Below are 24,169 nucleotides of genomic sequence, written 5' to 3'. Positions count from 1 at the left end.
CATCAGTTTTTCTAAGTCATCATATCATGGTATTATTTAATTTTCCGCATTTGTGCATAATATGATATATGCTTGTTTAACCTAGATCTAAATAATAGACCTAATTAATTAACTTGGTTAATTAATTAGGTTAAACAATTTGGTTTAAGAGGTCTAAACGAACAAACAATATATAAAGTCTTAAAAAACCTTTCAAAAAGAAGCTTTAGGCCTAAGCTCTTTTAGTTTTAAACCTATTCTTCGTAGAATCTCCATCAATTTTAAATGTATCCCACTAACAATTCTCGAAACCCAAAATAACCATCAATGCAAAACATTAAAAGAGTCCAACAAATTTACAAAGTCCCAATAAATTAGACGAATTTGTTATTGAAATGTACAAGCACAATGTGGTCCTTTGAAAGAGAATATAGACTCCATTATTAGAGCTCAATAACGTATAAGCCACAACATGGTACTCCACAATAGCATCCCCAGAGGTAAGATTGGAAAAATGTGTCTTTGCTTGCACAAATCCACATGCTAATCGGAAAGCACCAGTCTCATCTATAATTGGCATCTCACGGATTGGATGAAACACTGCATTCTTGCCCAAAATAGTGAGAGTGCTACCATTGAATTTCCCAGCTATGAAAACAAGGTTCCTGGCCAAAAGTAGGCCTACTTCTTGTTGGCCAGCTGACCCATATAGACCTTGAGCTCGACACACAAGCTTAGAGGTGGGTTCAGGCCCTTCTGTTAATGGGTCATCAAAAATATTGACTAGTCCAAACAATGTGGGTGATTTCTTAGTCATTGATGCTTCAGCTACTTCCACTGCACTTGGATTTTTCCTGATAGTGTATTAAGGAAGTAAAAGTGGAGCCTAGAGACTTTCTCTTTGGCATGAGTTTCAACATTCTTCTCCCATAAGGTTATAACAATTTCAAATGTTTGTTAACTTCCTCTGATCAGCATACATTTATACATAAATCAATCCTAGAATATCAAAATCAAATAGAGCTATTTACTCAGAGTTCACACCCAAAAGAAATATGCACTATAACAATATAAAAAAAGAATAGTCGCAATTGAAACTTTGAATGCTATTGTTTATATGGCTCAAACCGACTTAAGATGACCGATATTTGGTCCAAGTGGTACCTCGCAAGGTACTAAATACCTAGGGGTTGAAGAGGGGTTTCAAGTTTAGGGGGTCGAACGGTAGTATATGATCATTTCTAACACCTCTCTCTCAAGATGACCGATATTTGGTCCAAGTGGTACCTCGCAAGGTACTAAATACCTAGGGGTTGAAGAGGGGTTTTAAGTTTAGGGGATCGAACGGTAGTATATGATCATTTCTAACACCTCTCTCTCTCTCTCTCTCTCTCTCTCTCTCTCTCTCTCTCTCTCTCTCTCTCTCTCTTTATATATATATATAAACACTTAAGATGTGTGCCGTAAAATCTACATTCATTTAAGGCTAAAATCCTCACTTGTCAAATTAGTCATTGGAGTTTAATTTTAACAGTTTAATATGTCACTTTGTTAAAATGAGTCAATCAAGTTCTTCCGTCCAAATTTATTAGCAAATGAAACCATTTAAATATCATTTATAATTTTTTAAAATAATACTAATCAAACATCACCATCTATCAAATGACACATCTAATGTATTCAGCCAAAAAGAAAACATGATGTCGCAGAAGTCTAAAGAAAGTACACATGATACTATTTTGATGGAACAAAAACTAAACTGTTAGTTCCTGGTAATAAACATTGAATCTACGAGGGGTTTCCTTGAATCCACAAGGAGAAGAAAATTGAAATCCACTTGAGAAATAATATGACAAAAGTCTGTGTTTATTGATAATAGTCTGATCTGCCTTTGACGGCTACAAAACATATAAATACTGAGAAAAACGCCAAAAACCCTAATTCGTACTAATTATGCGATTACATGACTTTCAGTCTTTTATAAGTTATTGACTTATTTCAATTAAAAAAAAAAAAAAAAAAAGAAAGATGGAAATCCCACAACTAATGCAAGAAATTTTCAATTCCTAGTGTGCTTGAATGATTCTTTTTCTCTTGGTATTTTGTTTCACAAGAGGAACATAAAAAATGAAATGGCAGTTTAAGACTGTTCAATCAATGGAAAGTGAAACAATGGAAACTTCCAATTTCAAGAAAATGCAATGGTGCTATAGGTGCTCGAACTACAAGGAGAGGCCTTGGACACGTATGGTATATGGGATCAACCATATTATAAATATTGTAACTCTCTTAGGCACATAGGACACTACTGACAACAATAATTTGAAAGGCAAATCATTTAATCCATATAATACTAATGGACTCATATAATACCATAATACAGACTTTCACTATATTGTACAACCATAAGAGCGTAAGGTCAATCTACCTTAAGAACTAATTTTATGAAATGAGTTTTAAGAATAACAAAAAAAAAAAAAAAAAAAAAAAGCTAAAGAGATAGCATCATAAGATGAAACTAAATAAATACTGCAACAAAAGCTTTTACTTTAGCCTAATTAAAAAGATAACAGTGGGCAGGAGCCTGAAGATGAAGCAACACCATTGTCCGCACTTGACATTGTTGATGTAGAAACATCATCCCATTGCTCGTGCATTTTAGTTCTGACATATTCAACTTCTTCGTAGTTTTGTTGAACATTAGGAGTTTTTTGCAATGTTTGGACTGCCTCCAATTGCATTGCAATTTCTTTCATTGTAGGTCATTTCTTCCCAATCAAATTCAAGCACATTTTTGCAAGGTTTGCAACTGCTATGATTTCTTCTTTTTTAGCATCTTTCCTAACTCTAGCATCAATAATATCAAACAAATTTTTCTCCTCCATTGAATGAATGAGATATGTGGCTAAACTTCTGCATTCTTTTGTCCTTGTAGAAGAAATTGCTTTTTCTCCGGTTAAGAGCTCAACAAGGACAAAACCAAAACTATAAACATCACTCTTTTCTATAAACTGGCTTGATTGGAAATACTCAGGGTCCAAATATCCAAAAGTGCCATGTACTATTGTAGTTAGGTGAGTTTGATCAATAGCAATGGATCTTGAAGTCCCGAAATCTACTACTTTTTCTCTGTACTTATCATCTAAGAGAATGTTTGTAGTCTTAATATCTCGGTGATAAATGGGTGTAAAAGCTGCTGAGTGTAAGTAGAAAAGAGCTCCTACAACTTCTATAGCAATTCGTAAGCGCATATCCCATGTTGCTAGAAACTCCTCATTTTGGTCATAGAGATTTTGGGATAGAGCTCCATTAGGAATGAATTCATAAACTAGCAGAGGAGTTTTTGTCTCCAAACATCAACCAAGCAGTTTAACTACATTCCTATGGTTAATTTGTGAGAGAATGACAACTTCATTAATGAATTCTTCAAGTTTTCCTTCATCAATTACCTTGGACTTTTTTATTGCAACAATTTTCCCATCTATCAACATACCTTTATAAACAGTGCCTTGCCCTACTTGACCAAGAATTCTATTCACATTAAAATTGTCAGTGGCCTTTTCCAAATCCTTTGAATTATACAATTTGGTGGTTTTCTCAACTGTCACTTCATTTGAAGACAATTGTTGTTGTAATAATAAACCACCATTTCGTTTGAAGAACTTCTCCTTGTGCTTAATATTCTTCCTTTTTTTTTACCACTTTGTGTGACCACCATCCACCAATAAACAGAAATAATAGCCCAATGATGCCTATGCTAATACCTGCTTAACATAACAAAATGAGAAAGATTACTCCTAGTAAAGCTTATAATAGTTTTGAATAAAATAGATACAACTTCTTTGAACGCAAAATGGCTAGACAATCTGTTCCGTGACAAAAGTATGTTAACTTACATTGACAAGTACTAATTAAAGAGAATGATACTCTAAAATTCTTGGAAATTTTTTTGAACATTAGCATAAATTCTTTCGAGTTTGCTTGTGGGTTATCATTATTATTATTATTATTATTATTTGAGTAAATAAATGCAACTTGTGGGTCATCTTCATAATACCATTTGTTAGTAACCGGCTGGTTCGTGGATGGAATGAATACGAAATGTTTAAAAATTGACTTGATTTAAGGGTGTTACCCTCTAAAGAAGTATTAAAGGCATAAAAACATTAAAGACAAAAGGGAAACTATAAGCAACAATTGGGTTATTCTTCATTAAATATTATCCCTATGCCTTTACCATTTGGAGTTCCAAACCCACCCTTCCGTTTCAGGTAAATATTTTTTCAATTATTGTAGATCTTAGAGGGTAAAAGGACATACCTATTATGATAATTTTGTTGCGAGACTTGTGATTAGAAACTGAAACACAATAGTATTCCCCAGGTACATTTACACAATGATATCAAAGATTGAAAAATCTACATGATCTGGGATCTGCGCATTCGTCAATATTTGACATATTGGCATGTAATAACAAACACAACATTAGAATAGATGTTCAAAATTATCAACAATAAAACACAACAATGCAACACTAACATTCATCCAAAAAGTCATTTCCGTTATATAATACAACTAGTCAGTAGTCACTAAATAGTTTGCCGTCCAAAAAATATTCAACAAAATATGGTTTTTTCTTTTTATTTTTATGTTATTATTTTTATAAATATATATTTATTAACTATTAATACACATTTATTATGATTGTATTAATATGTACAATTATTTATTCTACCATTTTAAAAAATATATGATGTGACAAGTTCTAATAGGGAGTATAAATATAGGAGATTTTATAGGGAATTTACACTTTAATTTAATGAGGTCATTTTGACATAAGAGTAATTAGAAGAAACAAATACATTAGTCCAGTATATAAACGCATTACATTTTTTTAGTAAAAATTTAGGAGGGCATTATTTAAATTTATGTCCCAAATTATTTTTTTTACAAAAAATACAACAGGATGGGAGAATTTTTGAAAATTCAAAGGAGCCACCCTTATTGCCAATAATGAGGGAATTTTATAGCTAGAAACTAAAAGTCTAGAAACCATCAAGGCCTAGAGGCTAGGATAGAAAGGAAAGTACAAGTTTGGAAAGAACTGTTGGTTTTTTAAAATGAGATGAGAAATCTTGATAAAGGCAATAGCACAAGCCATACCCACCTATATTATAGGCTATTTTAAATTGTTTTAAGTAATGTATGATGAAATTAATTATACCATGGCAAGGATCATAGTATAAACTTGCTAAAGCTACATAGATAATGTTAGGATAAGAAAGAGGGAGGCATAGGTTTTAAAAACCTTAATGCCTTTAATCTAGCAATGTTTACCAAACAAGGATGGAGGGTCATTAAGGACATATCCATATACTAATGTACCAAGTATATATAGCCAGATACTTCTTGTCATGCTCAATTGCGGAAGCTAAGCCTCAAATCCATCCAATATTTGATGAATATCCAATCTTCCTTTGAGATACTAGTTAAGTAATGAGGACAGAAAATGGTGGGATGAAACAATAGTGTGGATGATCTTCGACTATAGGGATAAGGAGAGCATTCTAATCAACTCATTAGCTGATCTTATAGCCCTACATTGAGTCATTTAGTGCAAATCAAAGTCAGGAGTGTTGACAGTTCAGTTGGCCTATCTGTTGGTGATGAGAACTATGACTATGAAAGGTAAAGGAGAAAGCTCAAGGGCCCATATCAATCAAATGACATGATAAAAGCTGTTACGGTCAAATATTGCAAGTGTGGGAAAATCCATGTGAAAATGCATTTTCCATGTAAGATCATGTAAGTATTTTTTTTCCTTTCCAGCCTTCCATGTGATTTATCGAGCTTTATTAAAGCTTAACTCCTACTTGACTCCTCACAATCTATCAAGCTTTAATTTTGTTAATTTTGTTCTTCCATTTCGATCCACGATGACTTGTTGGCTTTGGAATTCGTGCACTAGGATTTCAAAAGGTAAAAAAAGGTTAATTTTAAAGCCACCATCATATACAAAGAAACCATACAAATTGAGAAGTTTTTGCAAGTTTGCTCACTGTGAAGGCCTTTTAGAATCAATGGGCCAAAGCCCATTAAGGCATGTGAACTAGAGGGTAAGGGAGTCAGGACTGGCCCTATGGGGTCAATCTATGGGCTAGCTTGTGCGCGAGCTAGGCATGCCCAATGTTTAGACAACACAGAGAGTAATGTTGTAGGTTGGGGGCCCTTATGAACACAACAAGTGGCATTATGATGAAGTAACTATTACAGCAGACATAACAGAGAAACGCCACTGCCAAACAAATGGTATAGCTAATATAATAATATGTGTTACCACAGAACAACTGTTACAACCAAATAGTGGTCAATCCTACAGCAGGACATCTAATATGAAAACTTTATGGTAGAACAACTGATATAGCAAATATAACAAAAGATTCTATAGCAATATAACTGACACAGCAAACATAACTAAAAATGTTACGAACAACTGATACGACAAATATGACAAAAGGGACTATAATGGAGTAGCTGATACAGCAAAAAGAACAAAAATATCGCAGCAGAATAACTAATAGCATGAAAAATGACAATAGAATAGACAACCATAGAAAATATCAAACAAGCTATAAGAAGCCTTAGCAGGATAGGAACAATAGCGTTAGGCAAATGTAATAGCGTTGGTTTACCCTCTTAATCCTGGCTTAAGTCATTTAGCATAAATAAATCCAAGAAGGGAGCCAAGCACCAACACGAATAACCTCATTACGAGTTTCTGCTACTGAAGTTACTCATGTTGGGCAAGGGCCTAAGTGGTTTTAGATTCGATGTTTAAAGTCTTAGAGGGTAGGAATGTCAAGAGGGAAAGAAAAGATGGTCTATCAATGCACACCTCTATTTCTGCTGTGTTTTCTATCTTCCTTGTTTACCACTTACTTTCTTTCTTTTGTTCTATTGTTCTTAGTTTTTCTTCCTATCCACTCCATGGGTTCCTCCTCCCATTGCCTAGGACTACCTCTCCCCTTTTTATACTACTTGATTCCATAGGATTTCTCCCTTTTGTCCCTAAGGCTTCAACAATCGTTTTTGGTTTCTTATGGGCATCCTTCTAGGATTATCCACTAACCTGTTGGTTTCCCGACCACTACCTCTACCCGAAAGTGAGCTCGTCGCACCACCCCTTATTCCAAGATAAAGCTCCCTGTTTTTGTTTTCCCCTCTATCTTATCCGAATGGATAAGGATTAGAGGATCTCTCTCTACCTATCCCTATGGTATACACCAAGCGGTCTAAGCCTTCTGCTTGTCTCTTTTAGGCGAAATGCCATCCCAACAAGGTATTTTTCCCAAAAGAAGCCCCAGCAGGAACATTAAAATAGATCCCTTTTCTCCCCACCACCAAACCACACCCTCTAAATCCCTTGATTGAGGGCCCACCTTTCTAGTATTGGCTAGGTACAAGTAGGTGGTGCTCTGGCCCTTGTATATGAGTCCCACTACCCTTTGCGTTTGTCCTCTTTTGCTCCCACACCATTTCTGTCGTTCTTACCATGTCTTCTTCAGCTGCATGTCTTGTGTTCATGCCTATCTTCCATGGTATGAAGGGCATAGGCTTCTTGGGCTTGCATCATTTACTCTTATTTCCCTATGGGCTTGGATGGTGGGTTTGCAAAAGTCCCTGCTCACCCAACCCATTGGGCTTCTACTCCTATGGTTTCTTTTCTTGCCATGTCTGTAGGCTTGTTGGTTGTCATTCCTGCCCTGTTGGCCCATTAGGTTTATTACCTCTTTCCTCGGGCTTCCATGGCCATTTGCTTTACTTTTATCTTTTATAATGCCTATAGGCCTGCTGGCTATCAATCCTGACATGTTGGCCCATTAGGCTTATTACCTCTTTCCTTGGGCTTCCTCATCTCATTTGCTTTACTTTTACCTTTTGCTACATCTATAGGCCTGTTGGCTATTATTTCTGTCATGTTGGTCCATTGGGTTCATTACCTCTTTCCTTAGGCTTCCCCAGCCCACTTGCTTTTCTTTTACCTTTTGTTATATCTGTTGAAGAACAGTCTCAACAATCTCAACACAATGATAAAGATTCAATACGCACCGTTTCACTTATGACTTAAAGACAAAACGCATCGTTTCATTAATCTATGCAGTGGACTGCCTTGGACTCAAGCTGAGGACTTTATTCATCACATAAACGATGTCGTATGGCTGAGTGATCAAATAGCAGTTATTGTTGGAGGGAATGTTAGTTACAGAAGTAGTTATAGTTCCAGGATTCACGGAACTGATCCGGATAATCAGGATCATAAGCTATTCAGCTCTTAGTGATGATAGGACTCTATAAATAGTAGAATCCTCTCTCAGATAATGTATTGAAAGATATTGTGAATCATTTTTTGGTTAATAGAATCATCTTCAACCTCTCGTCTCTCTCTCTCCATTTCACTCTCTGTTTTTCCTTTATTTCTTTATAACTGAATTTCTACATGGTATCAGAGCCTATTGTCAGTGAATCAACAATGGCTTCCTCTACAACATCTTCATCAACTTCCAATTCTTCAGTGAATATACTCAATCAACCTCTTCTCCTTCTCTCTAATATGGCCAACATGATGACCATAAAGTTGGATAATACAAACTATATAGTGTGGAAGCATCAGATAACAATGGTGCTCGAAACCTATTCTCTATTTGAATTGATTGAAGAACCACAGCAAATTCCTGAAAATTTTCTCAAGGATCTCTCTGGTTCATATACTACTGTGATGAATCCAGATTATTTGGTATGGAAATCAAAGGAAAAGGCATTATTAACATTCGTGAGCTCAACCTTGACTCCTTCCATTTTAGCACTTACTGTAGGGTGCTCATCGGCCTTAGAAGTTTGGAAGGTCTTGGAGAACAGATTTTCTTCCATTTCAAGGTCACATGTCATGAACCTTAAAGGTGAGCTTCACAATCTCAAGAAAGGAGCTGAGTCTGTGGATGTATATCTACAGAAAATCAAGGTGGTTAGGGATAAATTGCTAGCTGTGGGAGTAATTGTGGATGATGAAGAATTGCTCCACATTACCCTCAAAGGACTCCCTACGGAGTATCATGCCTTCAGGTCAGCCATACGAACCAGGAGTACTCTTTTGAGTTTTGATGAACTCTCCACTATGCTTTATGCAGAGGAAGAGTCTCTCGATGAAGGTTCTGAGGCAAAAGACACTATTTTTGCTATGGCAGCAGCAGCTACTCCAAAACCTAACAATAATGGATTTAATCCATCTTTCAATAGAGGAAGGGGAAGAAGCAACTATAATCACAAAGGTGGCAGAGGTGGAAGAGGTTCATCTCACCAATCCAGTCAATTTAATCAATATAATCAGTTTCAGCAACCTCAGCCTAATTCTAATGGAGCTAGGACAGAAAGACCAACCTATCAGATTTGTTGGAAGGTTGGCCACTCAGCACTGGATTGTTACCACAGAATGGACTATGCTTACCAGGGAAAGCATCCTCCCACCAAGCTTGCAGCTATGGCTACTGCATCAAATGCCTATGTTACTCAAGATCAACCTTGGCTCGCTGATAGTGCTGCTACAGATCACATAATATCAAGTCTGAATCATCTTAACTTTCCCAAACCTTACCATGGTCAAGATCAGATTACTGTGGGCAATGGACAAAACCTTCCTATCACACACTTAGGTAATACTTCTCTTCCTCTTTCTCAGTCTACACTTCACTTAAACAATGTCCTTAGAGTCCCTTCCATTGCATCCAATCTTGCCTCTGTTCATAAAATTTGTCATGACAATAAGTGCTTCTGTTATTTTGATGAAAACATTATTTCAATTCAGGCTTTAGCCACGGGGGAAATACTTTACCAGGGCAGGAGTGAGGATGGTGTTTATCCTATCTACCCTCACAAGGCTGCACAACTCTCTTTGTCTACTAAATCTTGTAATAGGGTGTCTAGTAGTCCTGCTTTCAATAAAACTCTTTGGCACTTGAGGCTTGGTCATCCTTCTGATCAAGTTCTTCATCATTTGTTTCCTAATGCCAAATTTCAATTCAATAAAAATTCTGTTGTTGAGAAATCAAGTACTCATTGTTTGTATGGAAAGATGCACAACTTACCCTTTCCTACTTCACAATTTAATGCATCTAATCCTTTTGAACTTATTCATTCTGATTTGTGGGGTCCAGCTCCAATGTGTTCTGTTAATGGCTTCAAGTACTATGTGTTGTTCATTGATCATTACACCAGATTTACTTGGATCTATTTGCTTAAATCAAAATCAGAAGTCTTTACCAAGTTCATTCATTTTAAAGCCATGATTGAAAATCAATTCTATGTTAAAATTAAAATTTTTCGATCAGATGGAGGTGGTGAATACACCTCTACTGTCTTCAAGAATTACCTTTTACAAAATGGCATTATTCATCATCTTTCTTGTCCCTACACTCCCCAATAGAATGGACTGGTTGAAAGGAAACATAGACACATCATTGAAACCACCATTACCATGTTATCTCAAGCCAAAATGCCCTCTTCCTACTGGTCTTATGCTATTCTTACTGCGGTCACCCTAATCAATTTGATGCCCACTTCTGTACTGCATTTTCTTTCTCCTTGGTCCGCACTTTATGCCTCTCAACCTGATGTCTCTCAATTAAAAGTGTTTGGGTGTGCATGCTATCCTAATCTTAGGTCTTACACTCCACACAAGCTTGCACCTAGAACCAAAGAATGTATATTTCTTAGTTATCCAGTAGGTACAAAGGGTTATCTGTGTCTTGACTTTGAAACCAATCATCTATATACCTCAAGACATGTTTTGTTTGATGAGTCTAAATTTCCCTTTTCTTCCACCACTACCTCTCAGTCATCCACTCCTTCATCACCTATTTTTCCTAATCTCACTTGGCTATCAAATCAATTGTTTCTCCACTCTACAAATCACTCTTCTATTCTAGGTCCACATCCTTTCTCCTCTAACAGTTCCTCAGCCCCATCCTCCACAACTGTCTCTTCTCCAAATGCTCCATACTCTCTCCTTCCTGTCACTAGTCCACAATCTGACCCTTTTGTTCCTAGTCCACAGTATTCTATTTTGGCTTCCCAATCCACTGATGCTACTGAGGTTGCTACTGCCAATGCTACTGCTGCACTTTCTACCTCAACCACTGCTCCTACTTCTATCTCAGCATTACAGCCTGTGCCCACTGTGCCAATTAATCTGCATGCCATGCAGACCAGGTCTAAGAGTGGTATCTCCAAGCCTACCACCAAGTTATGTTACAAGGCTGTCATGGATTATTCATTTACTGAGCCTCCAACCTACAAGATTGCATCTCAATATCCCAAGTGGTGTGCAGCTATGGATGCTGAGTTCCTGGCTTTGCAAAGGCAGCAAACTTGGTCCTTGGTGCCAGCACCTCCTAATGTCAACCTTGTTGGCTGCAAGTGGGTCTTCAAGCTTAAACTGAACAATGATGGCTCCATTTCAAGATATAAAGCCAGATTGGTAGCCAAAGGGTTTCATCAACAAGCTGGGATTGATTATCATGAGACATTTAGTCCTGTTATCAAACCTGCTACAGTAAGACTTATTCTGGCTATTGCAGTGAGTTGCAATTGGAGTTTAAGGCAACTTGATGTATCTAATGCCTTTCTACATGGACTTCTTCAAGAGGATGTATATATGTCTCAGCCTCCTGGTTATGTGGATTCTCATCATCCTTCCTATGTGTGCAAGCTTCATAAGTCCTTGTATGGTCTCAAACAAGCTCCCAGAGCTTGGTTTGAGAGGTTCACATTTCATCTTCTTCATTTGGGGTTCACTGCTTCCATGGCTGACAGCTCTCTCTTCATTTTTCATTCTTTTGGCACTACCATCTATCTGTTACTCTATGTGGATGACATCATTGTTACAGGCAAAAAATCTGCTCATATTTCATCTTTCATTACTGCTCTCAGTCAAGTGTTTGAGCTTAAAGATTTAGGACCATTAAACTACTTCTTGGGCATTCAGATTTCTCCCACTAAGTATGGCATCACTCTCACTCAGTCCAAATATGCTTCTGATATCTTGCACAGCTTCAATATGTCCAACTCTAAACCTGTCAAGACTCCTTGCTGCCCAGCCACACGTTTGGTTCCTCACATTGGTGTGGCTTTATCTGATCCCACTGAGTATAGAAGCCTGGTGGGTGCTCATCAATACCTCACCTTCACTAGGCCTAACCTTGCCTTCAGTGTCCAGCAGCTTTGCCAGTTTATGAGCAAGCCTACTTCTATACATATGGAGGCTGCTAAACGAGTTCTGAGATATGTTAGGGCCACATTGGATCATGGCATCTGTTTCTCTCCTGGTCCCTTGACCCTCATTGCTTTCTCTGATGCAGATTGGGCAGGGGACCCTACTGATAGACGCTCCACTACTGGCTTATTGGTGTTTCTTGGTTCTAATCCTATCTCATGGTCTGCAAAGAAACAATCCACTGTGTCTCGCTCATCCACTGAAACTGAGTACAGGGCCTTGGCAACCTCTGCTGCTAAACTTTCTTGGCTTCGAATTCTTTTCAAGGAACTCAAGCTTTTCCTTCCTCATGTGCCTGTTATCTGGTGTGATAATATTTCTGCAATTGCTCTCTCTACAAATCCAAAGTTTCACTCCAGAACCAAACATTTGGAAGTTGACTATCATTTCATACGAGAAAAGGTTATTCGTAAGGATCTCTATGTTGGTTTTATCTCAGGCAAAGATAATTTTGCAGATGTGTTTACAAAGCCTTTATCTGCTCCTCCATTCCTTCTTATTCGTTCCAAACTTCTGGTGGATGCCTCCCCCATTCGTTTGAGGGGGGATGTTGAAGAACAGTCTCAACAATCTCAACACAATGATAAAGATTCAATACGCACCGTTTCACTTATGACTTAAAGACAAAACGCATCGTTTCATTAATCTATGCAGTGGACTGCCTTGGACTCAAGCTGAGGACTTTATTCATCACAGAAACGATGTCGTATGGCTGAGTGATCAAATAGCAGTTATTGTTGGAGGGAATGTTAGTTATAGAAGCAGTTATAGTTCTAGGATTCACGGAACTGATCCGGATAATCAGGATCATAAGCTATTCAGCTCTTAGTGATGATAGGACTCTATAAATAGTAGAATCCTCTCTCAGATAATGTATTGAAAGATATTGTGAATCATTTTTTGGTTAATAGAATCATCTTCAACCTCTCATCTCTCTCTCTCCATTTCACTCTCTGTTTTTCCTTTATTTCTTTATAACTGAATTTCTACAATATCCATAGGCATGCTATATGCTATTCTTGACAAGTTGGCCCATTGGGCTTATTATCTCTTTCATTGGGCTTCCCTAGCTCAACTGCTTTACTTTTAACTCTTTTATTTCTTTTTTCTTCCACATTTCATTATTGTTGGGCTTCTTTTGCTGTTGGGACTTTTTGTCAAAAATGGGCATCAACATTCACCAAAGGTTTTGTATTGAGTGACTTTTGGTCTACCATTTAGTACGTTCTTGCCACGAAGACATCCACACCCACATTTTCAACAATCAAGAAGGTTGATTGTGTGAAGTTTGTCATGAATTGGAGATTCGTGCACATTGAAGAAGTTCATTAAGAAGATTAGTCCAACCAAGTTAGAGCTACTCTTAATAACTCTATAGGTTCTACTATAGGTAGATACTTCAAGATCGGGTATATTCCTTGCACTTGCAACCTCGTTGTTTATAGAGAATTCTTCAAGTTTAGTGGCTACCTTTAGACCACCATTCGTTGGGATTTTTCCTGTTAGGGCTTTTATTAGTGTAACCATATCACTTATGTTAAAACTTTTTTTTTTTTCCTTGCATGAAAGTTAGAATTGGCAAAGTGGTTGTGTCTATCACTTAATTAAATGGATCTTAAGATAGTCAAACTAATTAATTAACTTGGGTACTTGATTAATTCAACTAGGATAAATTTATAATCAAACAAGTGGTAACAGAGAAAACACACTTTGATTAAGTTTTAATCACTGTTGTGTGATCATTGACCCATGTTGTCATAATGGAAGTTGTGCAAAAGGACTTTATTAAAGTCTATTGATGAAAAGGTATGCTTCTCAGTAGAGGTCAGATGGCGAAAGCCTGAGGAGGAACCTACAAATTGAACACTTGAGGAAAATAGTGTTGCAAATTTTAATAGTAGAGTTTTAAATGCAATTTTGAATGATGTGCCTGAAGAAGAATTAGGAGGATACAGACTGTTGTTGTAGTAGGCAAGCATTTAGTTAACCATATTAGCAACTTTCATCATTAAAAAAGATAGCAAGGACCAAAATGAAAACTTATTGTAGTAATCAGTTTTAAGTGCAAAATACACCCCTTAATTTTTGGGTCTTTTGATTTTGCCTCTTAAAGTTTCAAAATTTTGATCTGCACCCCTAATGTTAGAGTATTGCTTTAATTGGCACTCCCTTTGTTGAAACGTGTGATGATTTGTCTATTAAATGACACCTCAACCTTAAAAGGAATAGAACAAATAGGAACAAAGTAGAAGAAATAAATGTACTTTTTCAAACTCCTTTTTTTCCCCTAACATTATCAAACATAATTTTTGACAAATGATGTACCAAAATAAATTTTTTTGGAACCCAATATTTGTCACAATTTTTACAACTTAGTAATATGTGAAATTTTGATTGATAAACCATCACTTTCAATTAGACCTATATCCTTCTCCCTTTTTTCCAGCATTTATAGTCACCCATGTCCTAGTTGTGACACAAAAGTATATCTATAGACTTTGTCGTACCCAAAATGAAATTTTATGGTTCACCCAAAATATAAATGAAGTTTTGTGAGAACATCAAATTTATCAAATTATGTTTTTCCCCAAGCTCCTATAATGGGGTTACACTTGTTGTCTCTATTTAGCACAAGCACTAAGCTGTCCACGAGTTAGGCGAGTCGAGTTTGTGCCAAACCCACAACCGCCCCATAAAAGATCGGGTGAGTAGGTGCCCAACCCACAATCAACCTATAAGAGGGTCGGGTTTCATGGGTCGGTTTTCCATCGCGTGGGCATTGGTTTCGGGTGAAGCTGAAACCCGCCAAAAACCACCCAAAAATGGCAAAAATCGAGAAGATCTCACCCGATCCATCCAAGATCCAGTGAGATATAGCCAAATTTGGCGGAGATTTCATCGGATCTGATGAATTTTCCGCCAAATCACACCTAGAATTGCCAAATTTGGTGTATCTTTGTCGGATCTGACTGTTTTGGTTGCTGAAATCCGTCAAATCAAGCTAAAAAACTCATCAGAAAGCTTGAGAATTCGCTAGAATTTGATGGTATTCAAGCGGGTCGAGTTTCACGGGTTTTGAAGGAGGGGACTCGAAACCGTCCCACCGGTGTTGGGTTTTGGAGCTCAAGACCCATGTCTGACAGTTAGAGTAGTCAGTCGGGTGGCGGCGGATGAGGTATGGGCGGGTGGGTTGGACAGCCCTAACAAGCACTACTACACTAGTATGTTTGTGACGCATGTCTTTTGGAAACCTAGCTCCAAAATTAATTAATTTAATCATTTTTATTGGTCTATGAAGATGAAACACACATTTAATTTATTAATAAATAGAATTAATAGAGTGCGAGAAGTTTACCATGACATCCATCAACAAGATAGGGATTTCCTTCAAAGCCGGAGTCGCAAGAACATGTAAAAGTTGAACTCATATTGCCCAATGATTAAGAACCATTTGCAAACTGACAGGTTGAGTGGGATCAATTACTTTCCATTACAATGGAAGATAAGTTTGCATTTATTTCCCACTTTAATATATACCACAGGAACGTGAGACATATTTCGGACTTCAAAGGGGTTTGTTAAATTCTTCTCGAACCACTTCTGATCTACTAAGGAGGCATACTTGCAATCTTCGTTACTTTCAAAAGGGGCTCCCTTCATTAACCGTATCATTGTGCTAAACACATAGAGATCTGAAGGGATTGGGGTTTTGCAACAGTCGATGCCATTGCAACTACTGCCGTGTGTCTGTATGGTGTTATTCACACAAACGGACATGCACCCACCAATAGTTAATGAGCTATTTGAGCTATCATTGGATAGAAGATAAGCCAAGTTGTCACAACCCATGGCAATGAATATGTTTCTCAATTTTGAGAAGACAAAGGGACTTGATGCAAAGCTCACATTATCTTTTGCTCTACGACCCTTAGGACACTTCGTGACATAGGATAGTTGACGCGAAGTGTGCCTTCTGATGAAATGTCCAGCACCTCCAGATATAAGCTTCTCAAGAAAGGCTTCTCCGAAGTTTTGTTGCTACCTATCGCAAACCAATCGTCAATATAGCAACCAGGTTCAATTCCAAAAGGGTATGGAATTGTAACGTTCCCACAAACTGCTGCTGCTCCACTACATGAACTGTTTCCCAAACCCACTGCTTTTGTAAATACATTCATTGACCACAATAGAAACACCATTCCAAAATTTACTTTTCACTTAAAAACTACCAAAAAATAGTTACTCGGCATTATAAATTTATAGTACAAAGAACATATGAAAAAAGTAGTTAAAAAATAGGATTATTTAAAGTTTTGTTATGCCGTTTTTTCTTTAAAAAGAATCCGTTAAGGTTTTTTTTAAGGCATTTTTTCCACAATTATGACACCTAAAAAAAAACCAAGAATATAATATCCCAAAATTTACTTTTAAAATAAAAACTACCAAAAAAAGTTACTCGGCATTATAAATTTATAGTACAAAGAACAATTGAAAAGAGTAGTAAAAAATAATAATAATTGAAATGATAAAAACCAAGAATATCACAAAATTTACTTTTAAAATAAAAACTACCAAAAAATAGTTACTCGGCATCTATATATCTATAGTACAAAGAACAACTGAAAAGAGTAGTAAAATAATGATAATATAATTGAATGCAAATTGGGCTCCTCAAATCTATCATATGTTAAGAAATTATTCCTACATTAAAATTAATTTTCTTTGTTTGCTCTTAAATGTGCACTAACCCACTAACTAATCCTTAAATTACCCCAATCATTCTTTTATCCATTTTTCAGTTACAATGGTTTATATCTTAACATTTAACATATGAGAGACGTACTCCAATGGATATAAGGATTTTTTTTTTTTTTTTTTTAAGATAGAATTTCTACTATAGTCTAATCTAACTATATATGCGCATGAAGCTCCCTTCTAGAGACTTGAACCCTGAACATGTTTCTCCCAAAATTAAAATAAAAATAATAATAATAAAACCCATATGGACATAAATGACATTATTAAATTCCTGTGAGTTGCTAATATAACTGGAGCATCTCCCAAGTAAAATAGAGAATTTTCTTATGCTGATAGAACACAAAGGTGGAGAAGAACAAAACTACACAAAAAATGTTGGTTACTAAGACTTTATATCAATCTTCCCTAGGTAAAAATATTTCAATTTTTTTTATTTCTTATTTTAAACTAAATTTCATTTGCTATTAAGAAGTTTTTAACAATCTTCTTAAGGTAGTCGATTATTTGATTTTGAATTATTGATGCAATTTACAGATCCAAAGAGCATGTTCATCGTTTGAAGATAGATTCACACAGCTCAGCTATATGGTCTCATTATCTTAATTATACCAAGACAAACACTCCTTTCTGTTTTATATTTCTGATTTACTGGTACAAATATTTCAATTATCTTTTTTATTACTCTTAACTAAATTTCATTTGCTATTAAGAAGTTTAACAATCTTCTTAACGTAATCAATTATATTATTAACTTTTGAATTATTTATGCAAATTTACAGATCCAAACAGCATGTCCATCGTTTGAAGATAAATTCACACAGTTATATGGTTTTATTATCTTGTACCAAGATAAGCACTCCTTTTTATTTTATATTTCTGATTTACAAAAAAGTGTCAATATCTGCGTTACATAACTAAGGCAATTTTTTTAAATCTAGATTACAATATTTATTTACCTTGATCACTATTATTCTACTTGCAAAGTGTAGATAGAACACCAAGATTTTAAAAAATAATAATAAATAAATAAATAAATAAATAAATAAAAACCCTGAAGGCAACATAAAATTCGGGAGGATATAAGGCATGTTCGTTTACTTATTTCATTAATCCATTTTCTATATATATAATAATAATAATATAAATAGCTATCCACATATGTTGAATCAAAATTTTATAAATAAATCAAATTTTATGGTTCGCCCAAAATATAAATGAAATTTTGTGACAACATCAAAATTAATTAATTTAATAATTTTTATTGGTCTATGAAAATGAAACACACATTTAATTTATTTATTAATAAATAGAGTCAATAGAGTGCGAGAAGTTTACCTTGACATCCATCAACAAGATAGGGATTTCCTTCAAAGCCGGAGTCGCAAGTACACGTAAAAGTCGAACTCATATTACCCAATAACGAAGAACCATTTGCAAACTGACAGGTTGAGTGAGATCAATTACTTTCCATTACAAGAGAAGATAAGGATTCATTTATTTCCCAATTTAATACGACGGGAACTTGGGACATTTTTCGGACTTCAAAGATGTTTGTTAAATTTTCCTCGAACCACTTCTGATCTACTAAGTAGCCATAATTGCAATCTGTACTTGTGAAATTTCCATACTTTATCGATATATCTGCAGTAAACGCATCGAGATCTGAAGGGATTGTGGTTTTGCAACAGTCGATGCCATTTTGCAACTGCTGCCGCTTGTCTGTATGGTGTCTTTCACACAAACGGACATACACCCACCAATTGTGTCAACACTGGGTTCGATAAAAGCCAAGTTGCCACAACCCATGGCAACGAATATGTTTCTCAATTTTGAGAAAAGAAAGGGACTTGATGCTAAGCTCACACTTGCTGCGCTCCCAGACTCCTTCTTAGTACTAGTCTCAGGACACCACCATGACATAGGATAGTTAACGCGAAGTGTGCCCTCTAATGAAATGTCCAGCACCTCCTGATCTAATCTTCTCAAGAAAGGCTTGGGAGAGCCAAGAGTGTGGTTGCAACCTATCGCAAACCAATCGTCAATGTAGCAACCAGGTTCAATTCCAAAAGGGTATGAAATTGTAAGGTTCCCACAAACTGCTGCTGCTCCACTACATGAACTGTTTACCAAACCCACTGCTTTTGTAAATACATTCATTGACCACAATAGAAACACCATTCCCACCGCCATACCCATCTCTCTCTGATGATGATGAGTCTCGTTAACTTCTTATAATAAGCGCCCCTCCCCCCCCCCCTAAAAAAAAAAAAAAAAAAAAAAAAAAAAAAAAAAAAAAAAATGATACTGCATAGAAGACCAAAGTCAACGTCAAAGTCAGCAAAAATCTTGCGCCGATACTGATCCCATGACTTACAACTGTGTGTGGCTTTAATAAATCAATAGTTGAATCTGTCCGCTTGGAAATAAATTTAATAACCATATGGGATAATGTGGAGTGAAGTGGGTCGAGCGGTTTGGGTGAATTGAGCCGGTTGTTGCACAGTCGTAGTTGTGGCTGATATTATTGGAGATCACAAACTTTTTAGTTATCTTTCAAATTTGATGTGATTTTGATTTTGTCTTTTAAAGTTTAAATTTTTTATACAATCCCCTAATGTTGTCTATAGTTTTAATTAAAGACTCTACCATCCATGGTATGTGTCAGTTAAATGGCATCTATGCCTGTCACATATGTTTAATCTAACAAAAAAAAACACACACACACACACACAAAGAAGACATTGGAGTTTCTCAAAAAAAAAAAAGACATTGGAGAATGGAGAATATAGTTTGTTGAAGAATGCTCCATACTAGCATTGTTTTGAAACTCGGACCAGACTGAACTGAGAGGTCTGACTAAGAAAACTGAGAACCGGGATGAAAACCGGTTTTTTAAGCATAGAGAACTGAAATTATTGTTAATTTTGTGAACCCCTTAAACAGGGGTTGGACCGCACAGTTCATGCAGAACCAATGGCATGAATCATGTGGTCCAACCCCGACTTATTTATTTATTTATTTTTTTATAAAAACAACTTAACTCAATTATATTCTACTTAATTAAATTATCCATCTCTTACAAGGAATAAAAAAAATTGTAATTAAAATCCTTCAAAGATATTTAACTTTACTTCAAAAATCAATCATAAATTTTAATGTTTTCATGGTTATTATTTTCTTTTATTAAATTTCTTATTTAATTATTAAATATATGCTTGAAAATCATTAAATTTCCTTCACATATATAGATATATTAGTTAATTTTTTTAGTTTTATAAATTTAATATCTATATTTAGGCTTTAATTAATTATTAAATTAATTATGACGTCATCAGGGTTCGACCTTAGTTCAACCTCGGTTCAACCTCATAAACCTTAAACCTCTTCCTTTTACGATTTAATAAACTGTCCGAGATTCAAAACCATGCATACTAGTAGAACTAAAATGTTCAATAAATTAAAGTAGAGTAGCCCAAAGCAATATAAAATAGAAATTCGTAGGTGCTTAGGATTTACTACATAATTGGTTTTTCAATTTGAATGTATATTTCTGGCTACTCATAATTCATGAAATTATTAACAATAAGGAAGCAAGCATGAAGAATTTATAGAATATATAGTATAAACAAAAAAAGAGAAGGGTACCTAACTACCTATGTTTGTAGCTTAGAGGATAAATCACAACAACACAACCAAGAGAGAGAGAGAGAGAGAGAGAGATGACTGGGTTTTGATTTTACACAGTACTTGATTTCTTAGATTTCAAAAGGAGGGCCCATTGGCTATGAAAAAGTTGAAAAACTACCTTTTTTTAGTTTTATTAGCTATGTTCATGAATCTGAGGAAAGCCCAGAAATCCATCAAAGACTTAAAATCTATTTGTGTTATTTTAGTTTTATGTTTGGTAACATTTTTTATTTTCTATTTTCAAAAACTTGTTTTGAAAATAATTAAAAAAAATTATTGCATTTTTGAAATCAAAAATATGTTTGGTTAGTTGAAATTAAAAAGATAGTTTTTGAAGAAAAAAAATATACTAAAACATATTGTTACTAGATTTGAATTCTAATGCTAACTCATTAAATGAGACAGATTCATTAAATTAAATGCATGTTTTTATTGACTTTTAAAAATTAGAAATTGAAAATAATCTTTTGCATGTTTTCAGTTTCCTTCACAAATTGAGTTTTAAAAACAGTTTTTATTTTCTGTCTATTTTGGATTGGCAAACAAGATTTTTAGTCTAAAAAATATAAAATTGCTTTTGGAAATAGAAAATGTAGGGTTCAAATTCTTTACGTAAACCCAAAGACAATTAATTTGTAGAGTATGGGTCAAAGAACTAGAATTAGCAAGGGATTAATAACAAAGGATTATCACTCTTTCAACTGTTCATTGATCAGTTTGAATACATTTTTTTTTCCTTTTTTTTCTTCTTTCCTACCCTCCCCCTCTATTATATAGTCACTCTCACCCTCATCTCCATCGTCCACGTGCTCCCCATCCATGAACTTGCTCAAGTACCTGTCACGTCAGGCAGCTTCTTTTCATCTCTGTGTGAGTGGCGGTAGGTTAGGAGGCATTGTTCAGAGGTCTTCGCCACATAAATGCGGCCAGAAAAGCTGTTGCAATGCATTGAATACGGTGGCAGCAGCCTTTCCCTCAGATATTTCCTCATCCTTATCGTTCCTGAATATGCTTTGAGCTTATCTTGATCAGGTGAAGTCCTCGGACAGTCAATCAGGCTTTTCCCCTACTCAATTAGTCTCCGATATCATATCAGACTAAAACATCTTCCTCGGACAGGAGATGTCCTCCTCAGACTAGAGATATCCTCCTCGGACAGCGGTGATCCTCTACCAAGAGGATTCCACTCCACTCTGGGCCTTGCATTCTCCGCATCCTTCTCTTCGGATGTGAAACAGTCCTATCGTGGGTATTCAGCCCATTAACTTGGGCCTGACCCCCTTATCCCCCACAATAGCCCCTCAAAATTTTATTTTTTTCCCACGCAAACGGGAAGAAAGAATAAGATTTTGATTTGGTACGCGGGAATGAGTGGATAAAAATGAAAATAAACTAAAACAAAAGAAACCAACAGAAGTAAAAAGTCATAAATGCCCCTGTTTACACGCGTGAGATTGTGGAGACGCGCGCCTCATTATTATCGCTGTAAATCTCTCCTTCCCAAAGTAGCGCATCAACTACTTCAGGCGGCTGTGTCCTTTGCATCCAACGGTGGATTATTGATCAGACGGGTAGGGTTTGCCCTCGTAATTCGAGCGAGATGAATGATACCGCTCCATTTGTCCCATATATAAACCTCCGTAGGCAGTTACTTTTCTTACTTTACACACTTTCATAACACTCAGATCATTCTCAGAGCCTCCGGAGAGTTCCCTTCTTCAAAAGCACTTCACGCCCACTCGGATTTCTGCGTTTTCTGCCTTTAGGATCCCACCCCAAATTACATTTCGAGTTAGGGAATTCGCTTTACTCGTGCTAGTGTAAGTCTCAGTGATTCCTGAACCTTTCTTTCCTTCTCGGCTACCATTTCCTTCCATTAACACCATCTTCCTCACTGTTTCGTTCAGTCTTTTAGAAATGGGTAAATTCCAATATCTCGTCGATAGTCCGACGTTGATTGAGGAGTTCAAGAGAACCCACCATATCCCACAGGGGGTAAATCTGAGGTATTGCCCCCCAGAGGGACTACTGTTAGCCCAACAAGAAGGAGAGGTCATAATTCCTATGATCGCCTTCATTGAAGGGGGAATGACCCTTCCTATGGGTCCCGTGACCCTAAACTATCTTCGTAATCATAGGCTCTCTCCCGATCAGTGCGCACCCAACACCTTTAAGATTTTAGGGGCCTTTGATGCCATAAATGAACAATTAAGCCTAGGGCTAACTTGGCACGACTTAGTATACCTGTATGAGTGTCGTGGCCAAAAAGGGGGGGGTTATTACCTTAAATCCCGCTCCGATGTCGTGAGGCTATTCTCCTGCCTTCCTAAATCCAATAAGGGGATGAAAGACGATTATCTGATCGTCTCGGGCGCATGGCACGACGGTCTACACTGCCCGACCGAGCCAGGAGAGCCAGGTGTGCCTTCTCGGACTCAGGGTCTTTAACCATAGTTTTAGGGCTTTCTCTTTCAGCAGTTACTCCTTTGTCTATCCTTGTATCTGATTTCTGATCTGATCTGGTGTGTTTGTTTTACAGATAAGATACATACTGCTCCTCGGCTGAGCCTTACCAATGTGCCTGCCCTCAACTATCTACTGCGCTCGGAGATATACGTCAGCGAAGACGGACAGTTGAGGTCCGTTCCACTCATACTCGGTTACACCCCCAAGAAAGCAGACATCCAGCCAGCGGGGAACGCAATTACTGAGGGCGATTATAGGTTGCAGCGCATAGACGTTGCTCGGAAGAATTTTTTAGCGCCCTACGACCTTGCACCGGTTCCACACCCTAATCCCCAAGGTGTTCCGCTGCTCGTCCGACCAGTTCAGCAAGTTCCCCTTGCACAACTGACCGTGAGAGAAAGGGTCGGCTCTTCGTCCGCCTCCTTAGACGCACAAATTGACAAGTTCAAATTTGAAGGGGAAAGCGAAGGAGGTGTCCACATAATTCCTTCGGACTCCGAAGAGGAACTTGACAGACAGTCTTGCGTCCGACCTCGTCTCTTACTGACTATAGTCCCTGAAGACTTTTCAGAGGAAGAGATGTCCGACTTGAGGCTACTCCTAAAGAGAAGGAGTAATAAAGTTGAAGCCAAAGGGACGGGGACTTCTCGCCCTGCGGTTAATTTGCCTCCACCTCCTCCAGCCCCACAGGTTCCTGATCCGGCTCTTAAACCTATACCGGATCTAAAGAAGAAGAGGCCGATGGAGCCTGAGGACAAGGAGAAGGGGTTGCCACCCAAAAATAAGCAACAGAAGGTGGTCAAAGAGCCCCACAAAAAGAGGGCATCCTCGGTGGAGAGCAGAGAGGAGCCTCCACTGGCCGAGGTGCGCCGAGGACAACGCATATGGTCCCCTCGGCTAGAGCTCGACGGCGTCCCCTTCCCCTGGGAAACCTCGGTCAGGAACTACGACGGG

General features: G+C 36.9%; 1 pseudogene; it reads right to left on the bottom strand.

Annotated features, from left to right (window-relative positions):
* Window positions 1-316: 316 nt before the first annotated feature.
* On the bottom strand, window positions 317-7,957 carry LOC112012738 (wall-associated receptor kinase-like 1; annotated as a pseudogene).
* Between the last annotated feature and the right edge of the window lie 16,212 nt (window positions 7,958-24,169).

This window comes from Quercus suber, unplaced genomic scaffold, assembly GCF_002906115.3.
Source record: "Quercus suber isolate HL8 unplaced genomic scaffold, Cork oak 2.0 scaffold_496, whole genome shotgun sequence".
Classification (NCBI taxonomy): domain Eukaryota; kingdom Viridiplantae; phylum Streptophyta; class Magnoliopsida; order Fagales; family Fagaceae; genus Quercus; species Quercus suber.
This window is presented reverse-complemented; position numbering and strand designations above follow the sequence as displayed.